Source organism: Ursus maritimus, unplaced genomic scaffold (assembly GCF_017311325.1).
Source record: "Ursus maritimus isolate PB19 unplaced genomic scaffold, ASM1731132v1 scaffold_21, whole genome shotgun sequence".
Classification (NCBI taxonomy): Eukaryota; Metazoa; Chordata; class Mammalia; order Carnivora; family Ursidae; genus Ursus; species Ursus maritimus.
This window is the reverse complement of record NW_024424564.1, coordinates 29,828,736-29,856,594: the sequence shown is the minus strand read 5'-3', so window position 1 is coordinate 29,856,594 and position 27,859 is coordinate 29,828,736. Positions and strand designations below refer to the sequence as shown.

At 40.5% G+C, this 27,859-nt stretch overlaps 1 long non-coding RNA gene across 2 annotated transcripts; it reads right to left on the bottom strand.

Annotated features, from left to right (window-relative positions):
* Positions 1-256: 256 nt before the first annotated feature.
* LOC103660091 lies at positions 257-27,859 on the bottom strand. 2 transcript variants are annotated; one of them, XR_567694.2, is made up of 3 exons: positions 27,668-27,859; positions 3,957-4,136; positions 257-1,484 (listed from the first exon to the last, which is right to left on the bottom strand). It is a non-coding gene; the product is annotated as an uncharacterized LOC103660091 (long non-coding RNA). The 2 variants fall into 2 exon arrangements; XR_567695.2 differs by lacking the exon at positions 27,668-27,859 and adding an exon at positions 5,971-6,252.

Sequence of the window (27,859 nt, the reverse complement as noted above, 5' to 3'; positions counted from 1 at the left end):
CATCTAGTGCTGTGCCTGGAACACAGGAGGTAGCCAATACATATCTGAAGAGGAAATAAATAAATAGATGGTCAAATGGAGGGACAGATGGATGGCAAGATGAATGACTTTGTTGGCTTATGTCTTTAAAATATGGTGCCAATGAATCTTGGATTTTAAGCTTTATACACAAAAACCCTGTCCCTGGAGTTGCAATATTACCATCTTCCACAAGGAGCGGGACGCTTGGGGCTGTGTATTTTAGACGGACTAGGTCTAGGTTCACCTCAATTTTATTTTTTTCAATGGGAAACACTGATGGAGGATGCCCAGATCCAGTCAAACGTTTAAGAGGTCGATAATAAAACTGGCAGGGGCAGAGGAGGGGTAGAATAAAATGGTATAGCATTTCTACACTAAACGAGACCCTAAAGATCACTGAATTCAACTTCTCCAGGTTATGGTAGTTGATGTAGTCCTGATTCTTAGGTACTCGGGCCAGATTCTTCAACCGTATCTTCAGCTGTTTTTAGCACAGGTGAAGGAATTCAGAAGTGTCCTGCCAGTGCCCTCCTGTCTGGCGTGCTCGGCTGCTGTCAAAGATAAGATGTGGAGCATTTTAGCAAAGCCACAGGACTGAGATACGACTCTTTCATCCAGCTGTGGAAGACACAGCGACTGATAATAACTTCAGAAACATCACCTACTTACCAAATGCCTGAATTCACACAAATCAACAGTCTAAGGCCTAAAGCAATTATTTTATAGAAGTATGAGATTTGAACAACGGCTTCCAGGGAAAAAAACGTTTTGCAAAGGTATTCTATCTGAAAATAGTATGGCATTTTTTGTGAAGATCAAAGGCTGATTTCAAAGGAAGGACCCCTCTGAGTATCTTTCCTTATTCGGTGTCTGACTTGCATAGAAATACAACTCCAGCCCCAAAGGTTGCATAGAAAAGGACTGCATGGAGCTTAGGATTTGCAGCTAGAAGACTCTCCTCTTTCTAGCTGTGACCTTGGGCAAGCCACTTGACCTCCCTGAGTCTCAGTGTTCTCATCTGCAAAATGGAGCTAGTCCTTCAAAGACACCTGTACAGTGTCCTCCCTGGGCGAAGTTGATGAATGATGGGGAGAGCTGCCGTTCGTCAAGTGCATTAGCACGTAGTAGGTACTTCGCCTGCATTACCTCACTCTACCCACAACAAAACCCTGGGCAGAGACATAGGAAACTGAAGCTTGAAGGGTTCAGCAACACAGTGAGTAGAAAAGCTAAGGTTCAAACCCAAGTGCATTGATTGATACCACCTCGGCTCCTTGGCTCAGCTTCGCACGGGCTTGCACACAGGAAAGGGCTTTGAAAACCGTGGAGGGCTAGACCTGTGCGCGTTGTTTTTGTGTGAAGTCTTTGCTGGATTTATGTTCTCCTCCTAAATTCTTTTTTTCCCCCTATGGTTAGCTTGAAGTGAAATCCTTAAGGAAACGTTCTTCATCCTCTGAAATTCCCTGGAAAAGAAATACAACAGAGCTTGCAGTATTTTCCCTGCCTGCCTGTCTTGCGTCTCTGCCCAACTTCCGCATTTTAGGGGACAGAAGAGTCGCTGCGAGGGGCTGTCCAGAGACCCCACAGGCTGGGACAAGGAGCCAAGCCCTCCTCTTCCTCGCTTCCTAAGTATGGGAGTTTCTTCAGGCAGGATCCCCTCATTTTCCAGCACAGTCCTACACTTCGGGGAGCGCATATTCTCTTGAAGGTAATCTACTGTAGAAGTCTTGAATGTCTGGTGTTGATTATTTTATTTTATTTATTTTATTTTCCCTAGCTCTGTTGAGGTATAATTGACAGATAGAACTGTGTATATTCAAAGTGCACAACATGATGATTTGCTGTAAGTAGACATTGTGAAAATATTACCATAATCAAATTAATTAACGTATTCATCACCTCACAGTTACTTTTTTTTTCTTTTTTGGTGAGAACGTGTAAGATTTATTCTCTTACCAATTTTCCGGTATACAATACAGTATTATTAACTATAATCACCAGGCGTACATTAGATACTCAGAACTTATCTTTGAATTCACCTTATAACTAGAAGTTTGTGCCTTTTGACCAACATCTCCCCATTTCCCCTACTTGCCAGACCTCGGCCACCACCATTCTCCTGTCTGTTTGTATGAGTCTGACATTTTTTTTTAAGATTCCACATTTGACTAGTGAGATCATACAGTGTTTGTCTTTCTTTCTGTGTGACTTTTTCACTTAACATAATGCCCTTCAGTTTCATCCATATTGTTTCAAATGACAGGATTTCTTTCTTTTTATGGGTGAATAATATTCTTATCTATCTATCTACCTATGTATGTAGTATTTTCTTTATCTACTCATCCATCCACAGATACTTAGGTTGTTTCTTTGAAGCATTGGTGATTTTATTTCAATTTATTTTATTATTTTTTTATTATGTTATGTTAGTCACCATACAGTACTCCATTAGTTTTTGATGTAGTGTTCCGTGAATCACTGTTCACGTGTAACACCCAGTGCTCATTGCAATATGGGCATAGTATTGTCTGGGTGACCTCGGGATTTACTGACCAAGCCAAGTATCCTATTTCCAGCTAAAACTAATTTCACTGAGCCTCCTGGTGCTCGAGGTTTACCCATCTTTTCCAGTATGCATGGGTTACCAAATAATAACCATGACCTTGATTGAACTGTTGCTATGGGCCAGGCACTGCTTAAGTGCTTCCTATGGTGTGCCTTTGTGGACCCAGACTTGAAAGTGGGCTTCGATTATCCCCACCTCTTGGCATTCTCACCCTTACGAACTCCCCTTGTGTACAAGCCAGTCTGAACACCACTGGGGTTAACTATACTTTAACATATAGTGAAGTCCTCAGGGAAATCAGTTTTAGCTGAGAAGGAGGGGAAGACAGGGATGGATACACGCTTCGATAAACCTGAAAAGGCTAAGGACTCAGTTTGCCAAGAACAGAACATAGCAGGGAGAACTCTGGCCATGCAGGGTGGGGGAGAATTAGACAAATGGTGGAAGGAAGTTGGGTCAAGCGACAATATGTAGGTATTGACATTTTCAGCACATTTATTGGCTGCCCTGACACCATCTTTTTTTTTGGTTCACCTCTTCCTTCTCTGCCTAAAAAATTTTCTAACTCCTTTCCTTATCTTTTCTACTTGCATTCTGTAATGGCCTTCTGCCCCCTTTCCAAGGTTGACAGCACTCCTTCCTCTCAGCAATGGTTCCTTTCTCTGCTTTTACAACGCATCCTTTGAACCTGTGTCCTAAAGCTTATTTTATTCTGTTCCACGCAACTGCTACTTGTTTATCTCTATCTTTGGCACTATATTTTGAGCTTCCTGGTCACAGGGACTGTCTAACTTGTTTTCATACTTTCCAAAGTGCTTTGCACATAGTAGATACTCTATACACGTTGGTATTTAAATTGAATGGCAGATGGCTGAGATTTGAATTCTATGTCCTCCAGACTAAAGTGTACGGGGCCTCATATTCTTTCTATCAACCACCAAATTAGCCAATCTCCAGTGGGAAAAAAAAGACTCCCCCTACACACCCACACACACCCCCCCCCACACACACACACTTTATTCTCTATATGGAGCTCATGATTGTGTGAGCATCAGTCAGGGAGTATTCATGACTTTGGCTACGATGGTGATAATTGATGCCAAAATTAGAAAGAACACAGAGCAATAGACTGCCTCAGTTCAAAAAGAGGTTATCTCCAACAACTGTAGGCAATTCAGAAGCCCAGTCAAACATTTCATGGAGTTTTGCTTACCGATTCCAGTTCCTGGACTTTTCTATTCCTGCGCCTAAAGCATTATCCTTATAATACTCCCTAAGCATCCTTTTCATCACTGTGCCTCCTGGTCATTCTTTAATTAAGAATCCATCATAGTCCCGAACGTTTTTTCCCCTTTAAAGGAGTTCTTACCTGTAGTAAATGATTTTTTTCCCGGCAGTTTTGGTGATGCAGTGGCATCATCTTCTCCAGGACCCTCTGAGTCCTGAGTCCTTCTGTTGGGTGTGGGTCAAGCTCATGCCCAGGTAGCATGGGGCGTGGATTCAAGGGCTCCAAGGGTTTTCCAGGTGGGCAGAAAGAACCATCATGATCCTACTCGGAAGCACAAGTGAGGTTAAGTGACCCAGGATGGTCCTTGTCAATAGGACAGAATTCAGTACGTCTTGTCCCTAACTGCCCCCTCACGGAGCTCCTTGTTGTGGAGCTCAAACCCATCCCAATTTGTGAATCCATCTTGACCCAGACTGCAAGTAGGGAGCTAGAAGCCCCACCCATGGGTGGACTCCAGAATGAAGTAATCCTGGCTGCCTGACCTGCCGCACCTACACATGTGCCCTGAGTCAAGGCCTTTCCCCATACCCTGCAGGGCATCTTATAGTCATCATTCAACATGAGCAAGGGGCTAAGGATGAGGATGAGACTTTGCGCTTCCATTTTCCCACTTAATCTTCTGGTCGGGTCCGAGGGAGTGTGAAAGAGGCAACGTGGTATATTTAATAGAAAGACCTTAAAATCTGGAGTCAAGCTAATTTAGATTCTTCTCCCCACTTCTATCTCTTACTAGCTGTTTAGTTTTGGGCAAACTGTATAACTTCATTTCTTATCTGGGAAGTAGGAGGGACAATACTTGCATAGCAGAGCTATGTGGAGGCCCTAGCATGTAGTAAGTGCCCAACAATATTGTTTTTATTTCTGAATTCCTTCAGACTGGAGTCCTGTCCTACCAGCCCAATGACTCCATGGGGAGTATCACCCCCGATTCTATACTTGACTGCAAAGTCCACCTCGCAGCTCCCTTCCATGTCTCCTTGACTTCCACCTGAGTCTACTTCCATTACTCCTTGGAAGGGACGGCAGCCCAAACAAACACACGATGATTGTGTCCCTTTGGGCTTGTTATGCTGGATTAGAGGTTGCTTCCCTTGGGGTATGCTTAGGCAGTTGGTTCAGTTTTCCCTGTCTTGGCCTCACCTAGACCCAGACCCTCCCAAGCCTCTGCCCAGTGCCAGTAAGACACAGGCAAATAGAGTGTAATAGTCTTACAGGCTTTGGAGTTGTACAGGCTGAGTCTAAGTCCCATTGCCATTGCTTCCACACTGTGTGACCTTAGGAAAGCTACTTAACGCCTCTGAAGCCTCAGATCCTCTATACTGAAAAGGAGCTTCATAGCATTACCTAGCTCCAAATCAATGGGGAAGTGGAATCACATGAGATAATACATACGAAGCTCTTAGCAAAGTCCCTGGCGCATAATGAATGCTCAGTTCAGTGTTGGCTGTTAGTTTATGCTTTGTTGCTGAGCCCAGTTATGCAGTCATGAGCACTCATCATGAAGCGATCCTTCTGTCTTGACTGCTGCTCACCTGTCAGTAGCTAGAATCAGTCCACTATTGTTTCTGCCAAGTTAGACAGCTCGCATTTCTTCATGATGACTTTCGGGTAAAGGAATATTAGCCACACATACATTTTTCCTTGCTTTATCTCACCTATTCACAAGTGGCCTCAGATTTCGGGTCTAAAATAAGGAAAAAGTGGGCGCTCAGGATTCTTGCTCATCTGTGTCGGTGAAGGATGTTTATGACCACAGAGGAACATTGGAGTCTAGGAGAAAAGCGATCCGCTGGCGGTCTACTACAATAATTTCAGTGAGAATAGCTAAAGGTCTGAATGAAGCAGAGGTATAGGAGAGTAAAAGCAAACAAACAAAAGAATGCATCAATTCTGGGCTTGAGAGCAACCTCGCTGTCAAAAAAAAAAAAACAAAAACAGAACAACTACATTTATTAGAGAACACATGGGGGGCCTCTGTGACTTGGAATCCTGCCCTCAGGGCCGGCACAACAGGACTGAAACCCTAGAACATCCAACCCCAAGGCTAACACCCATCAGGCCCCAGAGGAAGACTTCCCCAAACCAGTCGACCTACGTCTTCAGAAGAAAAGATAACTTCATCCACAAGCCATGAAGCTTCGCAGGTTATGCCGCTGCTGCGGAGGTCAGAAATGGCTTCGGAAGGAAGGAAGCATTTGAGTGACAGCAGCGTTCAGATAACGAAAATAAAAGCGTACTATTTACCTTCAAATTCTCCTTGCATGAAGTATGTGTGAAGCAAGATATGATTGGTTCTTTACATTGGCAAGTAAAGGTAGAATTGTGAATAGTTTAGAAAATAAATAACATGAGATTTATTTGATAATTGTGATTTATGTTCTTGATAGGTCTTCATCATAAATTGCATTTTTCTTTTAATTTTAATAACTTCATTGTTTGAGAAAAAAGAATTTTTGAAAGCACATGAAAAATAATTTCTTATATTTTAGGTTTGCTTTATTTTATATTTTTGATTAAAATACATTCAAATTTTGTGTATTTTGAACATGATTACATTTCCATTTTTAATATAATAGACTCAAACTCAGTAAAAATCTTGATAAGAATAATTTAATTAGTAATTTTGGTCAAAAGGAAGGTAAAAATGAATTTTATGAAATAAATATGTAATAATTTTTCAATTAAGTATGCTTTTACTTACTTACTCACCCAAACTTAGAAACCCATCAAATGAATATCCAGACATGTGAAGTATTAAGTTCAGTCATCCTTGTTATTTTATAGACTTTCAATTCTATAATGATAATAGCTTTGCATATTTAAAAATATTTTATCGTTAGGGAGCTATATTTGTTAAGGTAGGGGATAGAATGTATTTCATTAAGCAGGCTATACATTTGAGTTATAACGTTTAAATCTTTAGACATAAGGTAGGTAGGCTTCCATTTGTACTCCTGACACTAATTTGTTGGCATATAGTTGCTGGTAATAATTTCTAATAATTGTTTCTATTTCCTTGGTGTTAGTTGTGATCTCTCCCCTTTCATTCATGATTTTATTAATTTGGGTCCTTTCTCTTTTCTTTTGGATAAGTTTGGCCAGTGGTTTATTGATCTTATTAATTCTTTCAAAGAACCGCCTTCTAGTTTCGTTGACTATTCTACTGTTTTTCTGGTTTCTATTTCATTGATCTCTGCTCTAATCATTATTATTTTTCTTTTCCTGCTTGGTTTAGGTTTTATTTGCTGTTCTTCATCCAGCTCCTTTAGGTATAAGGTTAGCTTGTGCATTCGGGATTTTTCTAATTTTCTGAGACAGGCTTGGATGGCTATGTGTTTCCCTCTTAGGACCGCCTTTGCGGTATCCCATAGGTTTTGGACTGAAGTGTTTTCATTCTCGTTAGTTTCCATGAATTGTTTAAGTTCTTCTTTAATTTCCTGGTTGACCCAACCATTCTTTAGCAAGATGCTTTTAACTTTCAAGTGTTTGAATTCCTTCCAAATTTTTTCTTGTGATTGAGTTCCAGTTTCAAGGCATTGTGGTCTGATAACATGCAGGGAATAACCTCAATCTTTTGGATGCCCTTCAACAGATGAATGGATAAAGAAGATGTGGTCCATATATACAATGGAATATTATTCAGCCCTCAGAAAGAATGAATACCCACCATTTGCACTGACATGGATGGAACTGGAGGGGATTATGCTAAGTGAAGTAAGTCGAGCAGAGAAAGACAATTATCATATGGTTTCACTCACTTGTGGAACATAAGCACGAAGGACCATAGGGGAAGGGAGGGAAATCTGAAGGGGGAGAAATCAGAAAGGGAGACTAACCATGAGAGACTATGGACCCTGGGAAACAGATTGGGGGTTTCAGAGGGGAGGGGTAACAGGGCATTGGGTATTAAGGAGGGCACGTGTTGTGATAAGCAGTGGATGTTATACGTAATTAACGAATCATTGAACACTACATAAAAAACTAATGAAGTACTATACAGTGGCTAACTGAACATAATTTAAAGAAACCTTAAAAAATAAAAATTAAAAAAAAATATGTTTTGTTTTATTTTATTTTGAACTGTGACCCTGAGATCAAGACCTGAGCAGAGATCAAGAGTCGGACGCTTACCAATTGAGCAACTCAGGTGCCCTCCAAATTTTATGTTTTGGAAAAAAAAGGAAGGAACAACCTACAGAATCTTTCATTCCTGATTTGATCATGTTCAATCCATTGGCTACCTAATGAAGGGGAATTCATGATATACTTAATTCAGAAAGTCAATATCCAGAAATTTTGATGTTCTTTGAATCATATATAATGATTAGAGGTGACCAGGGACAGAGAACTGCAATTACGAGAGACTGAGCAGAGAGTCAGAAGAACTAATTTCCCATCTTGAGTCCCTCACTGACTAACTGAAAAATGTTACCTGGATGTTATTGAAATGGCATTACCTCATGTGCAATAAACAAGACACACACACACACACACACACACACACACATGAACACATGCACACACACACAAAAGACCACATCACCACCTCTGGGTTTTGAGTTTAGAAAGGGTTATGTCAACACACTTTGTGTTTGTGTGTGTGTGTGTTCTACAAATCAATGAATAGACAGCAAATTTATTCTGCTGAGAGTAGGTATTTAAGAAATTAGCAAGGATTAGGAAACCCTTTTTCAAACATCTCTTTGGATTTACTTTAGAAGGTTATATGAAACAATGAAATCATTGTTCTGCATCAGAGTCTATTCTCCTTGGAAGTAACATTTTACTATCTGCTTCCATTGCTTTGTAGCTGAGTGTGTGTTAAGTCTGAGATCCACATATAAGCCACAGGGACAAATGGGTTCCTCACCGCCATGGTGTATATTTGTAATCAGACAATCAGTATGGCTAGCATGTGCCAGCTTCACCGGAGGAGGGTCAGTGAGCCGGACTGAGATGCAGATACTAGAGAAATAAGGTGAAGAAGCTGTATGAATGGGGCTTATTGTTTGCCTCTATTTTAAATGTTCTCATTTTTCGCAACACTTTATGGCCAGCTCTTAAAAGGCCTTTATTGATAGAGATACTCATTAAGTGTCAGTTTAAAAAGAGGTGTTGTTGATGTAATGTAATATAATCTGCTTTTGCATAAGCCTTTTTATCCCAGCGTATTAGGAGTACTTTGCCAAGCTAATCCTATCATCAAAATCCAAGATGTCATTCATAGAAACCAAGAAAACTGCTTTCTAGATTGAAATTCAGATGCCTGGAATATTTCTTAGAGCCAATACTCCAAAAAAGATTGGCATACATTTGGCCCATGACTTTGTTTCTCTGTGATAACTCAGACGCCGAATTTATTTACTCATTCACTAACCATTTATTGAGCACCTACAATCTACCAGGGGCGGTGCTGCGTGGTGAGATTACAAAGCTGTTGTCCTTACCTTCTAATGACAGGATAGACATGTGAATCTCTGGTAACCATGCAGTGTAAGTACAATTTATGTCATGCAGCTCTACGGGCGATGGAGGCAATCTGTGCCAGTTAGGGGTTGGAATAGTCCATTCTCAAAACCTCAGAGCCAGTAGAATTGGCATCACCTGGAAACTTATTAGAAATGCAAATTCTCAGGCCCCAGAACTACTGCGTTCTAAACTCAGGGGGCAGACCCTGCAATCTGTGCTTTCACATGCCCTCCAGCTGATTCCGGTGCTTGCTCAAGTTTGAAAACCACGAGCCTAGAGCAGTCATTCGCAAACTCTGGTGCACATTAGTTTCACCAGGGGAGTGCTTGAAACTCCCAAAGCTCAGGCCACAATCCAGACCAATTAAATCAGAGTCACTGGGGGTAGATGAAGGGATGTCTGTGTCAGGTTTTAAAAGTCAAATAAGACATTTCCAGGAAGACATAGTGAGAAGGCATTTCAAGCAGAGAGAAGATTCCACAAAGGCTCAGAAGCATGAGCAGCTCTGTATAGTCGAGGTAAAAGCAGCAGTGTCGCTGAAGCAGAGAGTTTGAAAGCAAAGTAAAGGAAGAAGGCACTGGAGCAGCGGGCCGGCCAGGAGGCAGTCCACAGACAGCTGGGACTTGGAGAATGAGTAGAATCGTGGTTCTGTTTCTGTTGGTGGTGGTCTTTGTTGGGAAATGAGTTTGAATTCCATTTTGCTACCGACCTGTCTTGCTTCCTGGGCTTGGCCTTCCTAGCAAAACCATTCCTCTCAGCCGAGCCTGTTTATCATTCAGATCAGAGATTATTTCGCATCGACAAAACTCAGCCCCGTGTGGTCTGAACAGAGGGACAGAGTTTTGGTGCCAGATAGGTCAGAAAAGAGGATCTGAGACAAAGCGAAGGAACTTCAGAAAAGGAAAGATTGCTTTAGACTTTGGGTTGTTTTGGTTTTGTTTTTTGTTTTTGTTTTCCAGCCGAATCAGGGAGGGACTCTGGAATAAGTGCATCCGCCCTCTAAGAAATCAAAGCCAGACCCAGGAAGTGGGTGGAAGGAGCCTTCCAAGGTGCCCCAGCTGCCGCGTGCCTTCTGTCTGCTGTGGGCGCAGCAGCTGCACGGGCCCCTCTTGTTGGGAGACAAGACGGGAGCCTGTCAGTCCCGTGACCTCGATCTCCTCTCCAATGGTAGGGGAGAGAGAAGCTGAAATTCCTCTGACTGAGCACATGAGAATGTGACAGGTTTCCTGGCCATGCTTGTGTCACAGGAAGGAGAAGGATGACAAGAAGGCAGGAGTGGTCCATTCTTTGATTGGTGTAATATGAATATTTCTGAGAGACCGGGATGGGTAAAAACTTCAAGCCACAACCATCTTTCATCTTGGCAGAGGGGGGCGTGGTGGTTGAATAAAGCCTCCAGCACTCCCTACCCACCCTTCCTCTCTTCCGGCTCCCCTTGAACATTTTCTGGGTGTCAGATACTCTAACAGAATCTGCTCTTTGAATTGGATTCAAGTTCAGCTCTAACTAGGTGTTCACATTCACAGCCTGCTGACAAGATCAGAGCAGCTATGACTCTGCTGGAGGCTGTTAACACCCAAGACTGTACTAACTTCATTAGGCTCAAATCTCTACCTTTGAAATATGCAATATGCTCTATGGAAGGAAAGGGAACATATGCAATGGAAGGAGGTGGGTATGCGTACGCTGTGGATGGGATGTATCAGCTAACCGAGCCTGAGATTGCCGTTGGCAATGTAGGCTCATTTGAACGGGAGTCAGCTCATCACATGATTCCCAGTTGGACTCTATTTGCCCTTTTGGCATCATCTCGCATTTCCATATATCACATCACATGATGTATTTGGGAGAAAAGGCCAAGTCTGTTTGCTGCTGGGAGGTGATTTGGTTTTCCTTCTTAGTGATTTTTTAATGGATCTTGTTTGGTTGACTCTTTATTATATATTGAAGCCCTCCTCTGTGCCAAGCTATGATAAGCACTTTATATGGCAATGTAATAGCATAGTTCTTAAACCACAGGCTTTGGAATCGTTCTGCCAGCTTTATCCCTTTGGACAAGTCACCTAATCTAGTCTAGCCTCATATGTTACAGTGGAATAATAGTAATAGCACTTGCCTCATTGGATTAATATGAGAATTAATGAACGTATCTAGGTAATATGCATACTTTAGTGCCTGACACGTAGGAAATGCTCGAGACGTGTTACATGCTGCCATGAACCATTATTTCCACTAAGTATGTACACCTCTCCCTCTTTGCAAAGTGAAGGGGGACAAAAGATTTTGAGAGTTTACCTTCTGGTCCAAAGTCACACAACCTGTTAAGTGGGAGATTTGGGATTCAAACTCCGTTCTGGGGGTGGAGTGGGGTCTGTGCTGTTCAACACTACGCTAGATGGCCTCCCCCAAACAGTTATTTATTTTTTAAAATTATTTGACCATTTAAATCTACCTCTCCTCTCCTTCACGAAATGATTACCACTTGGTCCAATGCATAATTTATTCTCAAATCTTAACGCTTTTCTGCCCTTGTTTGATGCCTCTTCTCAGTTTGCAATTTGACAGTTGCATTTCTGTATTGTACTCACAGTTTTTAATACCATCTGTTATAAACTAGCCATTTTGCTTCCACACATTCCTAAAGATAAGACTATTTCTTAAGAAAAAGTCGAATAAAGCAGGAACAGATTCTCAGATGTCATCATCATGATGTGCAATGACTCTCCGAGCACTTGCAGGGTCATTACACTTTCAAATATTCCTTTTCTTGTCTGCATGGCAAAGACTCAGTAACACTCTTCTAAAGACAGCTGGCTATTGTAGTCGGGCTGAAAAGCTTCACCAATAGATCTGTGCTCAGTTTTACAATGAGAGAACAAAGATGGTGTAAGTCTTAGATATATGTGTGCATGATGGATATAACTTACATATGTGTACATATTCATGTATGTGTAGATGTATGTATACACACACATACACAATTCTCTAATCATTCTGGAGTATTCAAAAATATATAGCTGGGCTTCTAAGGGCTACATTCACAAGCCGCCATCATAAACGGAAGACAAACAATGGAGTCACCTACCAACCTCGTGAATTGAAATAACTGAAATTGGGTGGTTTTTCTGGGACTTTTAGGTATAGATAATTCGAGAAGTCAATGATTAGAAGTCAATTGCTGTCACATGTATATGATACCAAACAGGGTTATTTTAGATATCTAATACCAAATAGGGTCTTCACAATTAAAACTATATTAACTATATAAATATATAACTATTATAAATACAGTTATATTCATAATTATTATATATATTATTTTATATTTAATATTTATGTATTAAATAAATATATATTTAATATTTAAAAATATTATAAATACTATAATGGTTCTATAATGTCCAGCCCAGGAGCAATCAAGGCAATGTATTTGTATACATGCTGTCAACTGGCATGTATCTCTGTTTGATTTTTGCTTTGTTCCTGTTGGCCACATAGCTTCAGTTTCTTGGGGACAGGAGCTATAGCTTGCTCATACCTTTCACACCCCCTCCAGGGGTATATGGTTTTTCAGTGAAGAGGTATATTTAACTCAAACTCTCATTTTTTTAACCTTTTCTTTAACTGGACAAGAAGTTATGAGTTTAAAAAATGTCATTTTTTCTTAATCTCTTTAAAACTGGTTCAACATTAATTGAGTGCTCATTGTGTCAACATGTGCTTTGGGGGAATGTGAGGAAGCGCTGGACAGAGGGCAGGTAAGCCCATCTCTACCTTCAGTAGCTCCCAGACCAATTGCGTTATAGGCCAGTGTCTAAATAATTATCAGGCTGCAGATCTTGCCTCCGGGCTCTGAAAGTCTAGCCATATTCTCGAGACAGACATAGCATCACTTCCTGTGTGAGGCTCTACAAACAGAAAGCATCGCCTATACCGTGCCCTTCACTTTTTTTATTTACGTTAGCTCTTTAGCTTGCAGAACTCAGGAAAACCGCATAAGAGGAAGCTCAACTCTTTTTTGTTTGTTTGTTTCAATGTATAAGCATACTTGATAACATGAATTATTAAGAAACAGCTCCCTGTTGACGCAGGCTCTGGGCCACATGTTCACCCTTTCTCTGGTGACCCTTCAGATCTTTATGCCTTACACGTTGGGATGATGGTTACAAAGTTAGGAGGGAGCAGCAAGGGCGTGTCCATTGACTGTACCACAGCCGGTCAGTAATCTCAGCTGTGCCACAGTGAGCGCTCCTGGAGGATTAACTGGGGGAAATGGAGGTTCTGGGTGACGTGGGGCTCTCAAACACTTCAAAATGGTCATTTTCTTTATTTTTAAGATTTTATTTATTTATTTGAGAAAGAGTACAAGTTTGGGGGGTGCAAAGGGAGCGGGAGAAGCAGACTCCCTGCTGCTCAGGGAGCCAGATGCAGGGCTCGATCCCAGGACCCTGGGATCCTGACCCGAGTCGAAGGCAGACATTTAACCAGTGGAGCCACCCAGGCACCCCTCAAAATGGTCATTTTCTGTGTCCCACATTATTGGAATATTTCATCCGAGATCTGTCTTTTCTGCTATTTCTTGTACACACATTTCCTTCACTGTGCCGTTTCGTTTACGTGTTAGGGAGCCGTGCGTGAAAAGATAGAGATCCTGTCCGTAAGAAATTTATGTCTATTTCAAGGCCACAGATGTGTTGCTCCCACGCCTAACCCTTCCGAAGGAACAACTGCTAGGTTCTGAAACTTTATATACAGTATTTGCTTTAAGAGACTACAGCACAGGAAGTCCCAAAATACACCACAGACCACGAATAGGTTGCGAGTGATATTACACTGTAGCTTCATGCGAACCGTAGCCAACGGCAAGATATCTCATAACTAATTATGTTCATTTTGCACTTAACAGAGACATTCAAAGTACAGATGTTAAAATGTGTAAGTTGAACTTCTGTTAAAATTACACTCTCCCTAAGAGAAATCATTCCCTTTCCTAGCTACACTTCGGGCTACACTCATGCGCGGCCAAAACACTTCATTTAATTGGGGGAAAGGTCCAGCCAACTGTTGTCAGGGATCGTGTAACAACCAGTTGTTTTGCGGATTTTTTTTAAACCTTATAACTGTACATTTGTGTTCTGGTGACCCAGCCTGAGGCTACATGATTGAGACAGAATTGAGAGTTGATTCAAGCAGGCAATGAAAAGAAGAATGTGTATCCTCACAGACTTTGGGAATTTTGTAAAACTTCTACGTATATTATCTCACTTAAGGATTCCCAAAGTCTCCACTGATAGAGGCAGGGTTATTGTCCCTGATTTTCAGATGAAATATTATTTCAGAAGTGGCAGAGGTAGGATTTAAGCATAGGTGTTTTGCTTCTAACTCCTGGTATTTTCCCACATCACATTTCTAAAATCTTGCATGTGCTAGGATAAATCTTTGCCAGAATCATGTTTCCAGTCTGATTGTTGATACCAAAATGCCAGTGTTGCTTAGTTCTCTCTTAATGTATCACGTGGCTAAGTCAGACTCTAAGACTGGAGTTCCCTAAAAGGAACCTCATGTGTTTCCGATGTCAATAGGGAACTACTGGGAACCAGGGAAACATATGGCATTTATTAGTAGCCTTGGGCTTCTTTTTAAGTGTAGAAGTAAGAAATGCCTTTAGTTCTGGACTTGACCTGGAATTTGTCTTACACTAGGTCACTAAGGACAACCAGTGGTGGTAGACAAAGCAATGGAACTGGGGCTGTAAGTTAAGCTCAAAATAGTTTCAGTAGGATGTGACTTAAGGTCACATCAACTGATATTCACATAGTCGCTAGAATGTGCAGGACATAGTGTAGATATTGAGGGGAGGCATACATCCTGTTGGCCCCAAACAGTCCTGGTTTATGCCAGTTGTGTCCTATATGCTTAGAGCCACTGACCCCTTCACTCTCAACAATTACATGGTCAAACTAGTTAGATTAGATACAAAATCAAGAAAAACTCAGAAACCGTCCTCAAGATTGTAATAGGACGGAGGCGTAAGAAAAGTATGTCTGTACGTATAAAGTCAAGCAGAACATTCCCAATGTTGTTTTAATTAAACCAACGTCAAGCAAATGCTGTGGGAGTTTAGAAGTATGTATTCAGTTGGGGTTAATGAGGGAGGAAAACATCATTTTATGTCATTTTCCACAGCAATGATGAGTTGTCAAAAATGTTGGAATAGAAGCAAAATGTGCGCTGTGTTGAGAATCATGGTTCAGGCGTCATTCTCCATTGAGGAAGATCTATTTTGTTCTAGGTCTTTCGGCTGAGCCACACCAGACAATCTGAAACTTTCTACCGGTAAGAGCACTAACTGCAGAGAATTCATAATGTCTTGGCTGTGAATCTCCACTTCCGTCTAATTCTGTTCCTATTTCCTCCTGCTCAGACTGATGCGGATGTCCGTGGGATTGGTGGGAAGTGTGGTGCTTCTGAAACAGAACGCACTCTACAAAAATGCCCATTAAAAACACTTTTTCCCCTCTCTATTCTTGAAAAGAAGGTGCCTATTTGAACCTCACAGGTTTTGATGGTCAGAATATAAATTCTAGGCTGGTTTTTATTGTGAACGCTCTTTATCTGATTATTTAAAGCCTTCTACTTTGTGGTTACTTCCTATATTGAACTATTAAATCTCCCACCGGTAAGGACCCGTCTCCATCTTCCACCTATTTCACAGCTGTTGTAGGAGAAACTGTTTGCTGCTTCAATAAGGTATTTATTTTTAAGACTTTCATGTCCGTTTGTATGTGAATTACTCTAGGCCCTGTGGGTGATGAGAAAGAGAAGTGGTAAATAATGGCTTTTGACCTTAATAGAGGACCACACATCATAATTTGCTTGGACAGTTCAGGTTTGTGCCAGGTTTCCTGATGTAATTATTAATAATATCTCTTTTCACTCTTAAAAGTGTCCCAATTTAGATAATAGATGATATGATCCCCTAGACCTTAGAGGCCTTAAATTCCGTTAGGGAGACGGGAAACACAAACAGAAAAAGACAACACAACAAAGCTGTGCGTGATGAATGTCAAATACACGAGCTGGTCGTCATGAATGGAACCACGTTTTACGAGGAGAGGCTGCCGAGGACTTCAGCCATCTGGTAGACTGCCTCAAGATGAGGCTAACGTCAGCTCTTGCAGAACACGTAGAATTCGAACAGGCAGTGAAGAAAGAAGATCATGCAATAAACCCTTCACTTGAGAGACTGCTAAAATCAAAGCAAAGCATAATTTTTTCAATGTGAATAAGTCCTTGTAAAAATGATTTCCTCTCTTCTTCTAGGCAAGCCAGCGTTACAGACAAACCAGCTTGGCAGACTGAGCAGAAAATCCATTTTGGTCTATTTAAATACATGGGTGTTTTCCAAATGTTCGCTTTGGTTCCACACCACATTAATGAGCCATTTGCCTTGCTGACACCATCCCCATCCCGTGGTTGTGGAGGGACCAGAGCACGTGCCCTGTCAAGGAATCCCCAGAGGGCACTTCCGGGCTTCAGTGACAGTTCCAAGATGTGGAGCTGCACACATCACCCATTTCCTATTCGGCTGCCTTTCAACCACCCTCTTGGTCCATCTGAGCACAGGGACACCAATGAGAAGGAACTGGCGAATGGGAACACATGCATCCGGCTACACAGTTCTCAAGGCCTCTTAAGGGAGTGGTGAAAACTGTCCGTCAGTTTTACTTATTATTCAAAGTGTCCACAGTGAATAGAGTTGGGTTTAATGCTTTTAAGGTGTGAATGTCACAGCTTCCCTGGCTTCTTCGAGCATCATTCCATTAAATTACATATACACGGCTGTTCTCTTCTTAGAGCTTAATTACATCAATGGTTTTTAGATTCTCACTTCTTTTAGAATTGAAATGTTTTATTCAAACAAAGTCTTAGAGAAAAATGCTAAGTTGTATGAGACAAAGATTGCTAGTCATCAAGCCAATACACATTCTCTCCTTCTTTCTTGTTAAGGAACCCCAATTTTTATTTGAGGCAGCAATATACCCAGTTTAAAACAATAAAACCCAGATTTTCCAGCTTTCCTTTTATCTGAGGGTGGTTACATGACACAGGTCTAGCCAAAAGAACATACAATATGAGGTGTTCAAGAAAATCCATCAAAGAGGACTAAATCAATTGGCATGTACCTTTTTGCTCTTTCCCTTTCCCTCTAGCCTGCCTGAGCTGTGGACATAATAGCTGGAGCTCTGGCAGCCTTCTTGAGAACACAAAGATGGGGCCACAGCCCAAAGAACTTGGGTATTTAATGATATCATGGAACTACCACACCAACCCCTGCACTGCCTACTTGTGGACTTATTTATGTGACACAGAAAAACTCCTCTATATCACTTATTTCTTTATGTTACTTATTTAAACATTTCTGCATTAGCAGAAAAAGAGCAATTATATATTAAACTGTTAAATGTTAACCTGCTGAATGTTAAACTGACAAATAGGACACTTCTCTGGTTGAAGAAAAGGTAAATGAAACTAGAGTTTCACCTACCTTAATATTTGAATTATAAGCTATTTACCAAAGAACTTTGGGTTACTGTAGCATTTCTGGAGGCACTAATAATGAAATAGAGGACCATCTCTAAATTATTTAATTTTATTAGAGTCAGACCCTCTGTATTGACTACAGAATGCCCTTAAGGTAAAAATATTGGCGGGAACTCTAATTTCTTTTTCTGTTAATTCAGAGCAAGTGCTAGTAAATCCAGAGTGCTCTAATCCAGACCTTAACCACTATTGAATAATATGCCTTTTCCCAGTTTAAGCAGGAAAACACAGGTACAAAAGAGTAGAAAGAGAAGAAGATATCTATGAATTGCTGGTCATTTTATCTATATTATACCACGCAATCATCACTACGAACCCGTAAGGGAGGGAGATCCAAATGTTGCCTGACTCTGGTAGACACCATTCATGTTGAATACTATGAAGAGAGTGCCCACGGCAGCCATGCAATGCAGCACACGACTTGCTTTGTTTACCTAGTGTCCCTTTCTTTGCAGAACCAGCCTCCATTCCACAGCAATCTTGCACATCCATGTGGTTCAGCAGGCCTATTTTCCTTGCCTCATTTTGGTCATTTGACCCAAGCTCAGTCCATCTGATTCTCCATCTCATACCCAAAGTGGATTCGAGGACGTTCCTAACCAAAGACAGACCAATGAGAGGACCTGTGGGACCTTCCCTAGAGCAAAGGGGAAAGATCTTTTCTGCCTCTTGGATCTTGGTTGTAAGGAACATGAGATCCTTTAAGCTTATAGTGGCCATCTCACTGCTGTGTGTCAAGAGCTTGTCTGAAAATGGAACTATAACATTAGTTGAGAACACAGATCCAGTCGTGTTAAACTGGACTTTTTTAGTTACATGCGTCCATGAATACCTTTTTCTTACAAAGCTAGTTTGATTTCTATTTCTGTCACTTGTAATCAAAGAGTTTCAAATACTGCAAGTGCCTGTTGCCATCTCTATGAGGCTCTGAGAAATTAAGTGACTTGGCCAAGCCTCGTCAGGAATGGACGGAAACAAATTTTCTAATACAGGACAATCTGGTACTCACATCCATCTTCTTTTCATTACACCATGCTGCCTCCCCAAGCTGATAAAATCAATCACAATTTATGGAAATCATGCTGACGTATCATTAGGCTTTCTAAAATATATCATTTCTACAAATAGTTTCCATGTCCCACATTTTATGCTAATTCTATCTGGTAAATTTTCAAAGCAGAGTTATTATTGTTTGTTATGGAAATATTTCCATATTTACAAAGCTATGGAGAATGTTTTAGTGGAAACTGTCAACGAGTCTGTCTTGAACACCCACCATGTACATGGCATTGGATCAGTGTTTAACAAGGAGGTAAAAGAATTAAACAAATGGAAATCACAGTCTACAGCATAAGATATTTTCAAGTCACTATATATTCCAAGATGGAAAGTGGTTAAGTGCCGTAACACAAACACATATAAAATGCTATTGTGAAAAGGAGTGGGCTGATAGGGAAGATGTTATTTGAGCTAGGCAATGGCGATCATATAGGACTAAATGTGAGGCAATGTGAGCAAGACATTTTAGGCCAGTGCTATCAGACAAAACTTCCTGCAATGATGAAAATGTTCTCTATCTTCCCTGTGTAACATGATAGATACTGGCCATGTATGACTATTAAGCACTTAGAATGTGGCTAATTCAACAATTACATGGCTAATGTCTACCGTTTGGGCCAGTGCATTTCTAGAGAAATAGCTATGCAAATAGCATAGGCAAATGTAGAGGATGGGAAGAATGGAAAGCACAGGGTTTGCATAAACGATAAAGCAAGTCATCTATTTCAGGTGGAATTGACCTCATAAGGGAGTGACGTGAGAAATCATATTCGGTAAAGTTGACTGCGTCTAGATGGTGAAAGATTTCCACTTTGGGCTAATGCCGGCTCCTGAGCTAAGAAGTGGTAAGGCCAGCCCACTGCTGTGGGAAGACTGAGCCAGCAGCGAGGGGTGCGTAGAATCCAGTGGAGAAGTGGAGAAGCACACGGGAGACCACAGTGAGAGTCCTGACGAGTTCATGCAAGACACTGAGTGACGAAGGAGATGTTGTCAAAAAGACAGATGTGAAATACATTGTGAAAGAAGAAACAAGAGAACTACACCAATTGGAAAGTTTGGAGGGTGAGGAAGAGGAATGCATTTTGGAGAACAAAGAATGAAGAAAAATTATAGGAGAAGCAGATTTGGTGGGACAGCCATCTGATTTAGAGAGACATTCTGAGTTGTAGTTTAGACCTTTTGAGTGTCAGGTGATAGTATTAGAAATACAATTACAGAATTAAAGAGAAGTGCTTAAAAATGCAGTAGAAATTTGGGAATTATATGTGTATAGGTCTGGGATCCACAAACTACACCCCCTGAGGCCAAATCCGGTCTCCCCTTGTTTTGTAAGGACAGTTTGATAGGAATACAGCGGCCCTCATTTGTTTCCATATTATCTATAGCTGCTTTGCAGTATAAATACAGAGCTCAATAGCTTCAACAAACTGTTAGAAAGTGGAAATTATTTACTATCTAGCCCTTTGCAGAACATACTTGCTGACCCTGATATAGATGACAGAAATCATCTGAATCCATGAGACCCTAGTAATGTTACCATAAGAAATTGGATTCATTAGAATTCAATATAATGCTCTAGTAACTTTTACTATGATATTGATACATCTATAGTAAATTAGTATTCAGAATGAAAATACAGAGATCCTCCATGATCCTAAAATATTTCCTGGATCACAAAGAAAAGATAAATTATTCCCCATATAAAAATCTATTAAATGTGTTGCATTTTTGTCTAGATACTTAGGAATGGGTTCTCCTTTGGTGATCTATATTTGATTATCTATTAACCATGGTATTTTGTTAGGCAGAACACTTCATTCTCTGTCTATGCCAAATGATATATATTTTAAGCCTTATGAAATTCTCACTTTGTTTAAGTTTCATCAATTAATGGAATGGAATGGAATGGAATGGAAACTAAATAGCATCTGAAGTGTAAGTTTCAGGTTCAAACTTGTGTGATCAGAGGAGTAGTGACAACTATTTGCATCTTATAGGAGAATATATTTACATATCAGTATAATAAAAAAAAATAAGGAGAGAAGAAAGGGAGAGAGGGAAGAAGGAAGAAGGAAAGAAAGAGGGAGAAATATAGGAAGAAACAAAGAAAAAACAGGTGGGATGAATATGAACTTTGAGGCCAAACAGATTTAGGCTGGAAACTTGGTTCTACCGTTAAATGTGTGTGACCCTGGGCATGCTATTTAATCACTTGAACATCAGTTTTGTCACTGTATTTTAACTGTAAATATCAACTACTTTATAAATTTGTTCTGAGCCTAGGGAGATAAGATAGATAAGAGAAAAGATAAAGATAAAATACATCATATCCAGGTAAATTTGAACTTCAGGAAAACAGAACATAATTTTTTTAGCATAAGTATATCCTATGCCTACCTGTTACCTGAAATTCAAGTTTAACTGAGTGTGGTAGGCTCAGTAATGGCCCCTAGATATGTCTACATCCTAATGCGCAGAAGCTGTAAATGTTATCTTAAATGGCAAAAAAGACATTGCAGTTGTGATTAAGTTAAGCGTCTTGAGGTGGGGAGATTCTCCTGGATTCCTGATAGGCCCAGAGTAATAACTTGGGTCCTTAGGAGAAGGATGATGCAGGAAGAGTTAGAGAAGACAATGTCAAGATGGAAGCAGAGGTTGGAGAGATGACTCTGAAGAGGGAGGAAGGGGCCGCAAGCCAAGGAGTACAGGTGGCCTCTAGCAGCTGAAGAAGGTAAATCAACAAATTCTCCCCTCAGAGCCTGAAGAAACCAGCATACTTAACATCTGGATTAGAGTCCAGTGAAACTGACTTTGGACTTCTGACCTCCAGCACTGTAACAGAATAAATCTGTGGTGTTCTTAAGGCACCGGGTTTGTAAGAAATTGTTACAGCAGCCATAGGACACTGTTACATTGAGCATCCTGTGTTTTCATTTGCTACGTCTGGCAGCCCTACTGATGATTAAGTGTGGTTGGTCTGGGATAAACTCCCCTTTAAAGCTGGCAGAGATAACAGCTGCATTTCTCTTTGCTTCCTCCAAAATTCTCACTAAAATTAAATTAAGAATATATAACATAAGTCCATAAATATAGAGAGAAATGAGCAGGGGGGACATCAGCAAACTCTACGTGTCTACCTAATTCTGGAAACTGAAAGAATGGTGATTAATTTAACCAGAGAGAGCGATACTAATTTAAACAAGCAAAGCAAACGAGATTGGATCCCAAAAGAGGCAGCCCGTGCACACTGCAGAACTCTGAAAGGCCCGGACATTGAAGGCATCGGGTGCCGACATAGGCAAAACAGGAAGTTTGTTAAAAGTCTGCTTAAGAAGCAATTAGTTACCAAAACCTTTCTCCTATCTCCAAATACCCCAGTGAACATCCCCTACCCGCTCTGCAGGAGATTTGATGCTTATTTGCTAAGTACATTAAGAGATACTCTGGAGTCTGAAAGATCAGGCACAGAGGAAGGGGGGCTTGATAGAACTTGTACTAAAAATAGTGCATTATGTAATTGTTGGCATACTGAAGAGTAAAAACCCTAACCTCCTTCCCTGATAAGATTTCAGAATGCTGGACATCAAGATTTTACTGCCCAGGCAGGAAATTTAATTTTGCATTTCTGTTACTGTGTTTTGAAATATCTCAGCTTTTAAGAAAAATCTTTTCACAGATTCCCCCTCTAAAATGGATCATTTATGTTAGAGAGTTAGAATGGGGTAAAATTATTCATTAATCATTATGTTATATTAATCATGAATCACTTACATTATAGAGTTAGAATGGAATAAAATTAAGAAGAGCCATGATGCTGCAGCATCAAAATTTGGCAAAAAATTAAAATCATTGCAAAAATAGAGAAAGCCTATTCGATGTGTCTTGTCTCCTAAAAACATTTGAAAAAAGAAGCACTCTGAGAGAAAAATGTAAGATAGTACCCTCAAAATAGAATAAAATATTTGTACAATTCAGTAAACTCCCTTAAGAATATCCTTCATTGAGCAGAATTATTCTGCAATTACAAAATACCTCCGCAGCTTTAGAGAGAGTATTTTCTCAGTAAAAAATTTATGGTCAACAGAGAAAAGTCAGTTAAGGTTGTCAACATGTCAAATTTATTAACCACTAGAGTGCAACTTTAAAGAAGACTGGCAATTTTATGGGAAAAGTTAAAAATAATAAGACGATTAAAAATACATTTTTCAGAAAATTTCCAGTGTCATGATATTAGATTCAGGTATAGCTTTAAATGATTAAATAATGTAAATAAGTATCAAGAATAATTATTCTCATAGTATTTTTAATAGTTAGATAATCATAAAAAGGATTTGTTTTACTTTACAATGCATGAATATGTATTATTTTGAATTTTTAGAAAAAAATTTGAAAATATTGTTTGAATAGAATTATTTTTTGGCCAATTAATATGTAATAATAGTGTAGGCTTGGTGTGCTGGCATAGCCCCAGTGCCTACCACCGTCACCAAAGACAAGCTCGACAGCGGTGGCCTCACAGTCCTGCTCTGTCTGACCTGGAGGAGTCTGGAGAAAGTCCGGATGGCTAAGACCCTGAGCTCAGTCTACAGCTCAGAGGGGAACAAAGAGACGTGGGAGAACCAGTCGTCCATATAATTGCAGCTCGATGCTGTGATGTATGCATTGCATTCCTTGTTTGCTGCTTTGATGGTAACTTCAAGCAAAAATGACTAGCCAAAGAAAAAAGAAAAAACCCTCATTTTCTTTGATTTTTCAGTGTGGATTAGCCTTTGTGGCCTGTCCTAGTTCTACTGATTTAACTAGAAATTTGGATATAATCACATTAGGCCTTGGGGGAAAGGGTTGAGATAAGAGAATTAATCCCCATTTTCCCTAGAGGAAGTTATTAGTTCAGTAGGCAATGTCTAAAGTTTTTTTAAATAATCAAGAAGTAGCCCTAGCAATGTCTTGTGTGTAAATATGGAGGAAAACAGCAGAAGAAACCGCTAAACTCGTTGAAAGTGGAAATGAACTTGGGATGAGGGGAGAAGAGTTGACACTAAAAGTTTGTATTATTGTATTTGAGTTTTTAAAATCTTGAACATGTGTTGATTTTTAAGAAGTAAATAGGTTAATTTTTTTAACGAAGTACCCGACCTACACAGTAAGAAACCCAGTTTTCCTTTCCCTGACCTTTCCAATTCTCCCAAGCCTCTGTTTATACATCTGATTTCCTTCATTTTCTGACAATTTTGGCATAAGAAATTACTAATTCACTACAATCTTGAAGCCATGCAGACTGACCTAGATAATCTTGGAATTGTTAAACCGTTAAGAAGGGGTTTCTGTTAGTTCAGTTTCAATCGCTCCACCATGCAAAATTTTGCTAACTCAAAGCATTTTTACAAACAGAGTTGATTGGAATCTGGAAATGTGATGAGCTTCTTTATATATTTATATGGCATTCCCAATATCACATGCTATAATTAGTTTGAAAGATTACCTAGTTCTCCCAAATATCCTCACCATGTTAAAGGAAAATGGAGGCCACCCTCTCCTGGTTTCCCATGCTGGAGATGAAAGTTATAAGTGCATTATTATAAATCAAGATCAATGGTGGGTGGAAATTCTGGGATTGAATAAAGGAAGTTACACCCCAGATGAAGCTTACTAATGAAGCATAATTTTTATGCATCACTGGCTTCTCCTTCCTTTAGTTTCTGGGTAAACAAGTCAAGAATGCTGAGTGTTGTAGGCTGGCCTTGGGTTTCCCTGCAATGCATTGCCTGGGCTCTATTACTGAAATGCACATCACTGTCTGCACATTAGTCCCGAAGCCCGCAGGTGCTGTTGTGACTTGCTCATTCAGGGTGTTCAAATTCATCTAGCTGTTGTGTCAACACTTTGAGGTCAAGTCTCTGATCATGACCTGCCAGGCTCACTCTGTTATTGGCAGTGGGTTCATTTTCACAGTGCTGAGACCTCAGATCAGCATCTGCTCAAAACAAACTTGATCAGCAGTGAAAGGTAGAATACTGCATGTTGAAATTGCCAGGGGAGTCAGTAAAGGGTCACTTTAGGTTCTGGATAGAGTTTCACAGCTGGTTGAAAATGATATTGGGTAAAAAAAAAAATGTGAGCTAATATTGAGGGCAATTATCCATTCCCAGCCTTTTCCAGTCTCCCCTTTAAGAGTAAGGAAGTACAAGTAATCCTAAAATGTGTATGGAACCAGAAAAGACCCCAAATAGCCAAAGGAATGCTGAAAAAGAGAACCAGACTGGTAGCATCACAATTCCAGACTTCAAGCTCTATTACAGAGCTGTAATCATCAAGACAGCATGGTACTGGCACAAAAGCAGACACATAGGTCAATGGAACAGAATAGAGAACCCAGAAATGGACCCTCAACTCCATGGTCAACTAATCTTCAACGAAGTAGGAAAGAATAACCAGTGGAAAAAAGACAGTCTCTTCAACAAATGGTGTTGGGAAAATTGGACAGCCACATGCAGAAGAAGGAAACTGGACCATTTCCTTACCCCATACACAAAATAGACTCAAAATGGATGAAAGACCTAACCGTGAGACAGGAATCCATCAAAATCCTAGAGGAGAACACAGGCAGCAGCCTCTTCAACCATGGCTGCAGCAACTTCTTACTAGACATGTCTCCAAAGGCAAGGGAAACAAAGGCAAAAATGAACTATTGGGACTTCATCAAGATAAAAAGCTTTTGCGTTGCAAAGAGAACAGTCAACAAAACCAAAAGACAACTGACAGAATGGGAGAAGATATTTGCAAATGACATATCAGATAAAGGGCTAGTATCCAAAATCTATAAAGAACTTATCAAACTCAACACCCAAAGAACAAATAATCCAATCAAGAAATGGGCGGAAGACATGAACAGACATTTCTGCAAAGAACACACACAAATGGCCAACGGACACACGAAAAAGTGCTCAACATCACTTGCCATCAGGGAAATACAAATCAAAACCATAATGAGATACCACCTCACACCAGTCAGAATGGCTAAAATGAACAAATCAAGAAACAGCAAATGGTGGCAAAGATATGGAGAAAGGGGAACCCTCTTACACTGTTGATGGGAATGCAAGATAGTACAGCCACTCTGGAAAACAGTATGGAGTTTCCTCAAAAAGTTGGGAATAGAGCTACCCTACAACTGAGCAATTGCACTACTGGGTATTTACCCCAAAGATACAAATGCAGTGATCCGAAGGAGCACCTGCACCCCAGTGTTTATAGAAGTAGTATGCACAACAGCCAGACTATGGAAAGAGCCCAGGTGTCCATCGACAGATGAATGGGTAAAGAAGATGTGGTATACATACACAATGGAATATTATGCAGCCATCAAAAAATGAAATCTTGCCATTTGCAATGACATGGATGTAACTAGGGAGTATTATGCTAAGCAAAATAAGTCAATCAGAGAAAGATAATTATATGATCTCCCTGATATGTGGAATTTAAGAAACAAGGCAGAGGATCATAAAGAGAGGAAAAAAATGAAACAAGACGAAACCAGAGAGGGAGATAAGCCATAAGAGTCTCTTAACCTCAGGAAACAATCTGAGGGTTGCTGGAGAGGAGGGGTGGGGGAGGGATGGGGTAACTGGGTGATGGACACTGGGGAGGGTATGTGTTATAATGAGCACTGGGTATGATATAAGACTAATAAATCACAGATCTGTACCCCTGAAACAAATAATACATTATATGTTAATTAATTGAATTTAAATTAAAAAATTTTTAAAAATAAGAGAAAGGAAGTAACTGATCATAATCAGAACTGCATTCAGTCGGGGCACCTGGGTGGCTCAGTCATTAAGTGTCTGCCTTCGGCTCAGGGCATGATCCCAGGGCCCTGCTCTGCTGGGAGCCTGCTTCTTCCTCTCCCACTCCCCCTGCTTGTGTTCCCTCTCTCACTGGCTGTCTCTCTCTGTCAAATAAATAAATAAAACCTTAAAAAAAAAAAAAAGAAAAGAAAAAAGAACTGCATTCACTGGGGCTTACAGAGCTCCAGATAGGCATGAGTTTTGTTGTTTTGTTTTGCTTTGCTTATTTAAAGATTTTATTTATTTATTTTAGAGAGAGCGAGAAAGAGAACATGCGTGCACGAGTTGGGGGAGGGGTGGGGGCTGCGGTAGGAATCTGGTAGGAATCTCAAGCAGACTCCACACTGAGCGCAGAGCCGGAGGTGGCGCTTGATCCCACCCCTCCAAGATCACCACCTAAGCTGAGACCAAGAGTCAGATGCTCAAAAGACTGGGCCACCCAGGCGCCCCAGGCATGGTCTTAAGTGCTTTTTTGGTCTTATCTCATTTAGTGCTCATCACATCCCTAGGTGCTATCTCCCCTTCTTGGGTTAATTAAAAGAATGCCTTAAATGCTTAACACAATGCCTGACAATGCACAAAGACATGGGAGCTCACTGTCATCATTAATCATTGATAAAGAATCATCAATGTGTTGTAAATCCTCTCTCAGAATCCTACCAGTCCAAGGTAGACTCCCGTCTTGCGGGAAGAACACAAAGGGTGGAATGGTGAACTCTATGTGAGTTCATATCCTTATATTTTAGCGGCTAGTAATCTCAACAAGCAAGGGCAAGACAAAGAGACTTCTCAACACAAATCCTAGTGACTCACCTACATCCAGTGTCCCAAAGTTACATACAGTTCTCCTGGCCAACTCCTCCCCAGTTTAATACCAGCCTTTTGGTCAGTGACCAGAGAGTCAGTCTCCCTCAACTGTCCCGGAGGGAATGGGACTGCCAGGCAGACAGCGGGAACACTTTGTTCAGAGGCAAAGCTTGTTAGCGAAGCTGCTGCAGAGGAAAT